This window comes from Lactuca serriola, chromosome 5 (assembly GCF_051521515.1).
Source record: "Lactuca serriola cultivar US96UC23 chromosome 5, Lser_US96UC23_V15, whole genome shotgun sequence".
Lineage (NCBI taxonomy): Eukaryota > Viridiplantae > Streptophyta > Magnoliopsida > Asterales > Asteraceae > Lactuca > Lactuca serriola.
In genome coordinates, this window is record NC_136412.1 from 342,916,198 (window position 1) to 342,925,838 (window position 9,641).

Genomic DNA, 9,641 nt, shown 5'->3' on the forward strand with positions numbered 1-9,641 from the left:
GTAGAAGTTATTAATTTTACGCAGACGTTTAACAGTATAATCTCCTTGTACTGTTAAATTTAAGATCGATCGAGAATTGGCTGACGGTGTCAAAATGAAAGTTGTAGATCTTATTATTACCTACGCGTGGATATAAAGAACGTCAAAAACGGAGGTCGTATGTGAAAGTTACGGATTTTAGAAGTCGGAAGTGTGCTGTGCGAAAATGGGTGATGTGGCACAATCTTGGCCATTGCTTTCTCCCCAAGGCTTGCCACCAGATGGTGACATGTGGCACCAAGTTCAGCCACATTTCACCCTATAAATACCACCTCTCCCACCCTCATTTTCTTCACACCTTTCCCATTCTTTCTTCTCTTTACTCTCTCTCTCTCTCTCTAGAACCTCTCTCTAGCCCCGAAATCCCCCGAAAAGCCTAGGGAACCTCCCTAGCACGAGGCGGAAGCCCCGGAGTGCTCGAAGGCTCCGAGAAGAAGAGCTTTTCAGCTTGGGAACGCTGCTCCAAGCAAAGCCCGGTTTTCTATAAAACCCGCTGTAAGTGAGCTACGCCTACGCTATTTTTAATATAACTTTTATTTAATTATAGTAACGTTATTAGGAACTTATAATAAATACTTGGGCTATTATTATGGGTTATATAAGTATTTTTTTGACGCTTATATAATAATAATAATAATAGCTAGACTATTAATTAGTCTCGACGAATAATAAACTAAACTCTAGTGGTAATAATACTAGGTTTCGTCGAAGAAAATTCTTTTTAAGAAGCGAAGCGCTGTCTGAGTTCGGAATCACCACCTTTTCAGGTGAGTGCATATTTACTTTCAACTTACACATAGATATGAAGTATTTAATATAAATTACGTGCTATTTGTGCATATTATCTGAATACTTGCTATCTATGCTGGATGAACGTTTTATACATGTTTTCAAAGATTTAAACTGTATATGTATTTTATATCTACAAAATGTGTTGGGTAAAACATGGGTAGATGTAATAGTTGCTGTGTGACAAAATAAAATAATGAGAGGCCTCGTTATAGATGTTATTGATGATCCAGTCATCTAGCGGAGTATAGATGACGACCACGGACTATTCTAGACAGTCCAGTGGAACACTAGCAGGCTCGCAACCTGTAGGTGTTTATTTGAACTGTGTGTTTATTTGAACTGTGTGCTCACCAGATGTACTCCATCCCCCACATGGTTGCCTATTAGGACATTTATTGCTGAGGAATCCCCTTAGTAGTAGTGTCTGTCCCGATGATGATCCTTAGGCTAGGTCCCTTATGATAGGTGTTTAGGGACGTAAAGTGAGGATAACGGGAACGGGTAATCGGGTTATTGTTGATTGATGAAATTAATAAACTATTTATTGTGGGTTGAAAACCCTATGTGCTCACCAGGCTCCCAAGCCTGACCCACTCAGTTTTATGTATTACAGGTAGTGGCGCTTGAGCATATATATGATGTTTGGACGAGGGATTACGGATATAGGCCTGTAGATATGAAATAATGTAGTAAGGCTTGTATTGTACTGTTTATGCTTTTGATCTGTACGAACATGACATCCCGAGTCTTTTAATGAAATACATTTATATGGAAATGCTTTTGATAAATCTTTATCATATTATTGTTTTGGGACAAATTCCGCAACACTTTTATTTAAAATGTTACTCTGATTTTTAAACAAAGCATAAACAAACCGGTCTTTTCTGGCCGTGATTTTGGGGATGTCACAGTTGGTATCAGAGCATTAGTTTAAGCGAACTAGGAATTTGTAGGATTTCTAGACTTAAACTTAAAATGCTAAGTGATGATTGTGAGGTGTGAGCACTAGCCTATTTTAGGAATTGTGCGTAAAATGCTTTTATGTGCTAAATGCTTTGTGCATAATATGCTGTTAATTGTTCGGATCTATGGTCTGTTGCCGACCGGATCTGGAAACTTTATGTGTTTAGGATTCTAAACGTACGACTACGCTATTAGAACTAGCATGTAAATGTTTCGGAGTGATAAGGACGATTTAAAACGTCTCTCCTAAATAAAGATCTAAATTCACCTTATTCGGTGTATAGATCAAGATGGCAAGGACCCGTAGCGGAAACGTAAACGCAAATGGGAACAGACACCAACCCCCCGTGATCGAGCAAATACCAGTTGTGGAAGCCGCTGCCGGACCAATAACGATGGCCGGAGTGCAAGCGATGATCCAGGCTATGTTGGATCGTCAAATGGAGGAAACTAGACGTTTGCTCCAGCAAAATCGAGAGGAAGGCACTATTCAAATCGAACAGCCCGAGTTGAACGAAGGGCAGACTGAGGAAGGAGACTACAGTGGAACTGTTGGTCAAGTCAACCAACCAATAGTTCGACAAAACAACCAAGATGACAAAGTCGAGAGGAATGGATGCAAGTACAAGGATTTTCTGACTTGCAAGCCATCGACTTTCACTGGAAAGGAGGATCCGATCGGGGTCATGGATTGGATCTCGGAGATGGAGTTAGCTTTCATGACATGCGGTTGCAGAGGAAAGCTACAGACCACATTTGCAGTACATCAGTTTCGAGGAGGCGCTGTACGTTGGTGGAATACCTTGGGGAAGACTTTAAGCCCCAACAAGCCCCTGCAACTGACATGGGCAGAATTTCTGGTGCAATTCAAATGAAAATACTGCTCGGCTCAAAACCTGCTAGAGTTAGAGAACCAGTTTCTAACCTTGAAGAAGGGAAGCATGTCAATCGATGAATACACGAACAACTTCACAGAAAAGATGGAGTTTGCCTTGCGTCTTGTTCCGGATGAGCTGACGAAAATTGATAAGTACGCAAAGGGACTTCCATGGGAGTACGCGGTGCCAGTACGTCAGGCACCTACTTTGGAGGCAGCTATCTGGGCTGCCAAGTCTGTGGAGGACATGATTAAGGGAAGAGCTGCCAGCAAAATCGAGGTTGGCGAGAAGAGGAAATTTGAAGGGTCTGCTAAACCCAACAAAAAGAAGAGCAAGTTCGGTTCAAAAAAATTCGGGGGAGGAAACGAATTTAAATGGTGCGAGAAGTGCAAGAAGAAGCACTCGGGAAAATGTGGCGATGAAGTAACCTGCTACAAGTGTGGGAAAACAGGGCACTATGCCAATGAGTGCACCACCAACAAGAAGGTGTGCTACTAGTGTCGTGAAGAAGGGCATATTGCTAAGGATTGCCCAAGGAAGAAAGATGCGGGAAGGCCCAACATACCACCAAAGCCAAAGGCGAGAGCCTTTTAGATGACGCTCGAGGCTGCGAAGGAGGCAGCAGACGTCGCTTCAGGTACCTTTCTTGTAAATGGTTTGCCTGCAAATATACTATTTGATTCCGGAGCCAATTACTCCTTTGTGTCGCATAAATTTGGTGGAAGATTAGCATTGCCTGTAGAAAAACTAGATAATGCTCTGATTGTAGAAGTTGCCAGTGGCAAACTCGTACCTGTTAGTAATCGTATTAGGAACATCGTCATTGACCTAAACGGAAACGAATTCCATGAGGAACTATTACCCATAGAGTTAAACGGTTTCGACATCGTTTTGGGTATGGATTGGCTTAGCGCCAACGATGCCGAGATATTATGCCAAAAGAAGATAGTTAGGATAAACCCACCCGGAAAGGAATCATTTATGGTGTACGGGGACAAACGCAGAGTAACTTCTGGAATCATCTCCCTGATGAAAGCCAGGAAATGTTTGTCCAAAGGATGTGCATCATACTTGGCATTCGTAATCGATGCTAAGAAAGAAAAGAAAGAGGTGCAGAATATACCGGTTGTGTGCGATTATCCGGAAGTCTTTCCCGAAGATCTTCCCGGATTACCACCTGATAGACAAGTGGAGTTTCGTATAGACTTGTTACCAGGAACAACACCGATAGCAAAGCCACCTTACCGATTAGCACCGACGGAGATAAAGGAGCTCATGACACAACTTCAGGAGTTGTTGGACAGCGGATTCATTCGACCTAGTTCATCACCCTGGGGAGCTCCGGTGTTATTCGTGAAGAAGAAGGACGGAAGCATGAGGATGTGCATAGACTACCGAGAGCTGAATAAGGCAACGGTGAAGAACAAGTATCCATTGCCGAGGATTGATGACCTATTCGATCAGCTGCAAGGTTCGAGCTACTTCTCAAAGATCGATCTTAGGTCAGGATATCATCAGCTGAAGGTGAGAGAGCAGGATATTGAGAAGACTGCATTCAGAACAAGATATGGACACTACGAGTTCTTGGTTATGTCATTCGGACTAACCAATGCTCCCGCAGCATTCATGGATTTGATGAATAGGGTCTGTAAACCATTCCTCGATAAATCTGTGATAGTGTTCATCGACGACATTCTTATTTACTCGAAAAGCCAGGAGGAGCATGGCAAGCATCTACGAGAAGTGTTGGAGGTGTTAAAGAAGGAGAAGCTTTTTGCGAAGTTCTCCAAATGCGACTTCTGGATACGGGAAGTCCAATTCTTGGGTCATGTTGTTAACCAAGAAGGAATAATGGTTGACCCCGCCAAGATCGAGTCTGTAATGAAGTGGGAACGTCCGAAGAGTCCCACGGAGGTTCGAAGCTTTCTAGGATTAGCCGGATATTACCGACGATTTATCCAAGGCTTTTCTTCGATAGCTGCTCCATTAACAGCTTTGACCCATAAAGGAGCTACGTATACATGGAGTGAGAAACACGATGAGGCATTCGAGAAGCTAAAGAAGAAGTTATGTGAAGCACCGATACTTTCTCTACCCGATGGAGTTGAAGATTTCGCGGTTTATAGTGATGCATCTGGAGTCGGGTTGGGTTGTGTTCTGACCCAAAGAGAAAAGGTGATAGCATACGCATCTCGACAATTGAAAGAGCACGAAAAGAACTACCCCACTCATGATCTGGAGTTGGCAGCGGTAGTATTTGCCTTAAAGATATGGAGGCATTACCTCTATGGCACGAAGTGTAAGCTCTTCACTGATCATAAGAGTCTCCAGTATCTCTTTAATCAGAAGGAGTTGAACATGAGGCAACGACGCTGGCTAGAGCTTCTCAAGGACTACGACTGTGAGATACTTTACCACCCAGGTAAAGCAAATATTGTTGCTGATGCTCTCAGTCGGAAAGTCAATCTTGAAAGAAAAAGGCCAAGAGCGTTAAGAATTGAAGTCGTCTCGACGATTGTGGAAAGTATCAGGAAAGCTCAAGAAGAAGCCTTAGAAAAGAATGACCGAAAGGAAGAACGTTTGGGAAAAACGTTAGTGTTCGGTACAAACAGTCGAGGACTGAAGGTATTCCAAGATCGAATCTGGGTACCTAAGATGGGAGGAATAAGAGATCTTCTAATGGAAGAAGCACACAACACCATGTACTCGATTCATCCCGGTAGCACTAAAATGTATAGGGACCTAAAACCCTACTACTGGTGGCCGACGATGAAGCTCGATGTTGCGAAGTATGTGGCCGAGTGCGTAACATGCGCGAGGGTTAAGGCACAACATCAGAAACCGTATGGGAGTTTAGAACCTTTGCCTGTACCCATGGGTAAATGGGAAGACATCACCATGGATTTTGTGACTAAACTGCCCAGAACGAAGAACGGACACGACATGATTTGGGTAGTCGTGGATCGTTTCACCAAGAGTGCACACTTCATAGCCGCCAACGAGAAGTGGTCTATGGATAAGCTCGCAAACGCTTACGTGAAGGAAATTGTAAGACTTCACGGTGTCCCTCTTACGATTGTGTCAGATCGTGATAGTCGTTTCACGTCAAGGTTTTGGAGGAGTCTACAAGAGGAGTTGGGTACAAAGTTGTGTTTGAGTACTGCTTACCATCCGCAAACTGATGGTCAGAGTGAAAGAACGATTCAGACGTTGGAAGACATGCTGAGAGCATGTACCCTCGAATTCCAAGGGAATTGGGACGAGCACTTACCTCTAGTAGAATTTTCCTACAACAATAGTTTTCACTCGAGCATCAAGATGGCACCTTATCAGGCCTTGTATGGACAGAAGTGTCGTACGCCGTCTTGTTGGCTTGAAGCCGGAGAGAAGCAGTTTATGGGCCCCGAGATAGTCCATGAGACTGCTGAGAAATTGAAGGTGATTAGGGAAAGAATGTTAGCAGCTCAGGATCGTCAGAAGAGCTATGCTGACAAGAAAAGACGACCGATAACCTTCGAAGTTGGGGATTCCGTTTTACTTAAAGTCTCACCGTGGAAGGGACTTATACGATTTGGGAAACGAGGAAAGTTGAGTCCAAGGTTTATTGGACCGTTCAAAGTTCTTCAGAAGATTGGGAACCAAGCTTACAAGCTGGAATTGCCCGAAGAACTCAATGGTATTCATAACACCTTCCATGTGTGTTATTTGAGGAAATTCATGGGAGATGTTCCCGACATAATTCCAATCTCGGAATTAAGGATGGATGAGAATAAAAGGCTGATCGAAGAGCCTGAGGCAATTATTGACCGTAAGACTAAGAAGCTACGACGCAAGATGGTCAACTTGGTGCTAGTCCGATGGAAACATTCGAATGGGCTGAATCTCACTTGGGAAACAGAGGATGACATGATGAGTCGCTATCCACATCTGTTTGCTGATGCATGATTCCGGGACGGAATCATCCTAAGGGGGAGAGAATTGTAACGCCCGGGTTTTCAGGGCTAAGCATTTTTGTCAATGTAATAGTCTAGGTCAACTATTGTAACTCTTTTTGAAGTAATAAATATAAAATATTTGAGTATTATGTGAATTATGTGTGTTTATGTGTTTATTATTTAATTATAAATGTATAATTAATAAAGAATAAAAATGAGCGTCAAAATTAAAGTGTGAGATAATCCTGATATCTCTACATAAAGTTGTAGAATACGTCTCAAGGTTTCCGTACATATAAAGAATGCCGAAATCCGAGCTATAACGAAGAAGTTATGGCCCGCCGAAGTTTTACGGCAAAACCGGCACGACACCGGGAGACGTAAATAGTGAATTTACGATAGAAGACTTTTTAGCCTTATCAATCTAAACAAAAGTCGTAGAATATGTTAAACTAAGAACATCGATAAAAAGAACGCCCAAATCTGACTTCGTATGAAGAAGTTATGATTTTTCTAAGATTCGGCTTAGCAGTGCACGGCCTGAAACTCGAATTTTAGTTCGAGCGGTTTTTGGCTTACGCAACGTAAATGAGAGTTGAAGATCTCATTAATAGGAAATCAACGGTAAAAAGACAGACAAAAACAGAGTCCGTATGTAGAAGTTATTAATTTTACGCAGACGTTTAACAGTATAATCTCCTTGTACTGTTAAATTTAAGATCGATCGAGAATTGGCTGACGGTGTCAAAATGAAAGTTGTAGATCTTATTATTACCTACGCGTGGATATAAAGAACGTCAAAAACGGAGGTCGTATGTGAAAGTTACGGATTTTAGAAGTCGGAAGTGTGCTGTGCGAAAATGGGTGATGTGGCACAATCTTGGCCATTGCTTTCTCCCCAAGGCTTGCCACCAGATGGTGACATGTGGCACCAAGTTCAGCCACATTTCACCCTATAAATACCACCTCTCCCACCCTCATTTTCTTCACACCTTTCCCATTCTTTCTTCTCTTTACTCTCTCTCTCTCTCTAGAACCTCTCTCTAGCCCCGAAATCCCCCGAAAAGCCTAGGGAACCTCCCTAGCACGAGGCGGAAGCCCCGGAGTGCTCGAAGGCTCCGAGAAGAAGAGCTTTTCAGCTCGGGAACGCTGCTCCAAGCAAAGCCCGGTTTTCTATAAAACCCGCTGTAAGTGAGCTACGCCTACGCTATTTTTAATATAACTTTTATTTAATTATAGTAACGTTATTAGGAACTTATAATAAATACTTGGGCTATTATTATGGGTTATATAAGTATTTTTTTGACGCTTATATAATAATAATAATAATAGCTAGACTATTAATTAGTCTCGACGAATAATAAACTAAACTCTAGTGGTAATAATACTAGGTTTCGTCGAAGAAAATTCTTTTTAAGAAGCGAAGCGCTGTCTGAGTTCGGAATCACCACCTTTTCAGGTGAGTGCATATTTACTTTCAACTTACACATAGATATGAAGTATTTAATATAAATTACGTGCTATTTGTGCATATTATCTGAATACTTGCTATCTATGCTGGATGAACGTTTTATACATGTTTTCAAAGATTTAAACTGTATATGTATTTTATATCTACAAAATGTGTTGGGTAAAACATGGGTAGATGTAATAGTTGCTGTGTGACAAAATAAAATAATGAGAGGCCTCGTTATAGATGTTATTGATGATCCAGTCATCTAGCGGAGTATAGATGACGACCACGGACTATTCTAGACAGTCCAGTGGAACACTAGCAGGCTCGCAACCTGTAGGTGTTTATTTGAACTGTGTGTTTATTTGAACTGTGTGCTCACCAGATGTACTCCATCCCCCACATGGTTGCCTATTAGGACATTTATTGCTGAGGAATCCCCTTAGTAGTAGTGTCTGTCCCGATGATGATCCTTAGGCTAGGTCCCTTATGATAGGTGTTTAGGGACGTAAAGTGAGGATAACGGGAACGGGTAATCGGGTTATTGTTGATTGATGAAATTAATAAACTATTTATTGTGGGTTGAAAACCCTATGTGCTCACCAGGCTCCCAAGCCTGACCCACTCAGTTTTATGTATTACAGGTAGTGGCGCTTGAGCATATATATGATGTTTGGACGAGGGATTACGGATATAGGCCTGTAGATATGAAATGATGTAGTAAGGCTTGTATTGTACTGTTTATGCTTTTGATCTGTACGAACATGACATCCCGAGTCTTTTAATGAAATACATTTATATGGAAATGCTTTTGATAAATCTTTATCATATTATTGTTTTGGGACAAATTCCGCAACACTTTTATTTAAAATGTTACTCTGATTTTTAAACAAAGCATAAACAAACCGGTCTTTTCTGGCCGTGATTTTAGGGATGTCACACTTACACACACAAACTCATGTATACATATATGCATGAAACAAATATCTTTTAGTGCACTTGAGTATATGGAGAGTTGGATGCAAGTTGATGTAGAGTAGGAGGAAAAAACGTGGGGTATTCATTTGCAACTTCGTTTCCTTGACTTATTGACTCTTCTTTGTTGACTTTTCCAATTGTTTGACTTTTCCATATACAACATATATATAATACATATATACATATATAATACATAAATATACATATAATATATATATATATATATATATATATATATATATATATATTGTTGAAACTGTTTAGTCACACAGCTAATTTTCTCGTCTATTCGTTTTCGGTCATTCGCGTGTTTTCGTATTTTCCGTTTGATCACACATTCATGCAACCTGAAATAACTGATAATATTTGTTAGATTGTATAAAAACAGTTCATCTTATTTCAGTGATGGTCACATACAAGGTTACATAAGAACATTTTTCAACACCTATGATGTGTGCTGGTTGGAGGAGAACGAAACAGATGCTCGAGTGGGTCCGAATTGGTTATTTAATTACACATTGCTTTTCAAGTCCATAAATGTGTCTTCGGATAGCTCATCTGGTTCTTTCTCTGGTTCGAAGAATGTTTCTAAAGATGAAGACA

General features: G+C 41.2%; 2 long non-coding RNA genes across 2 annotated transcripts; both read left to right on the plus strand.

Moving 5' to 3' along the window:
- Positions 1–299: 299 nt before the first annotated feature.
- On the plus strand, positions 300–1,619 carry LOC145052056 (uncharacterized). The gene is made up of 3 exons (XR_013683954.1): positions 300–534; positions 739–806; positions 1,445–1,619. It is a non-coding gene; the product is annotated as an uncharacterized LOC145052056 (long non-coding RNA).
- A 6,006-nt stretch (positions 1,620–7,625) lies between these two features.
- Positions 7,626–8,780, plus strand: LOC145052057 (uncharacterized). The gene is made up of 3 exons (XR_013683955.1): positions 7,626–7,794; positions 7,999–8,066; positions 8,705–8,780. It is a non-coding gene; the product is annotated as an uncharacterized LOC145052057 (long non-coding RNA).
- Positions 8,781–9,641: the final 861 nt, after the last annotated feature.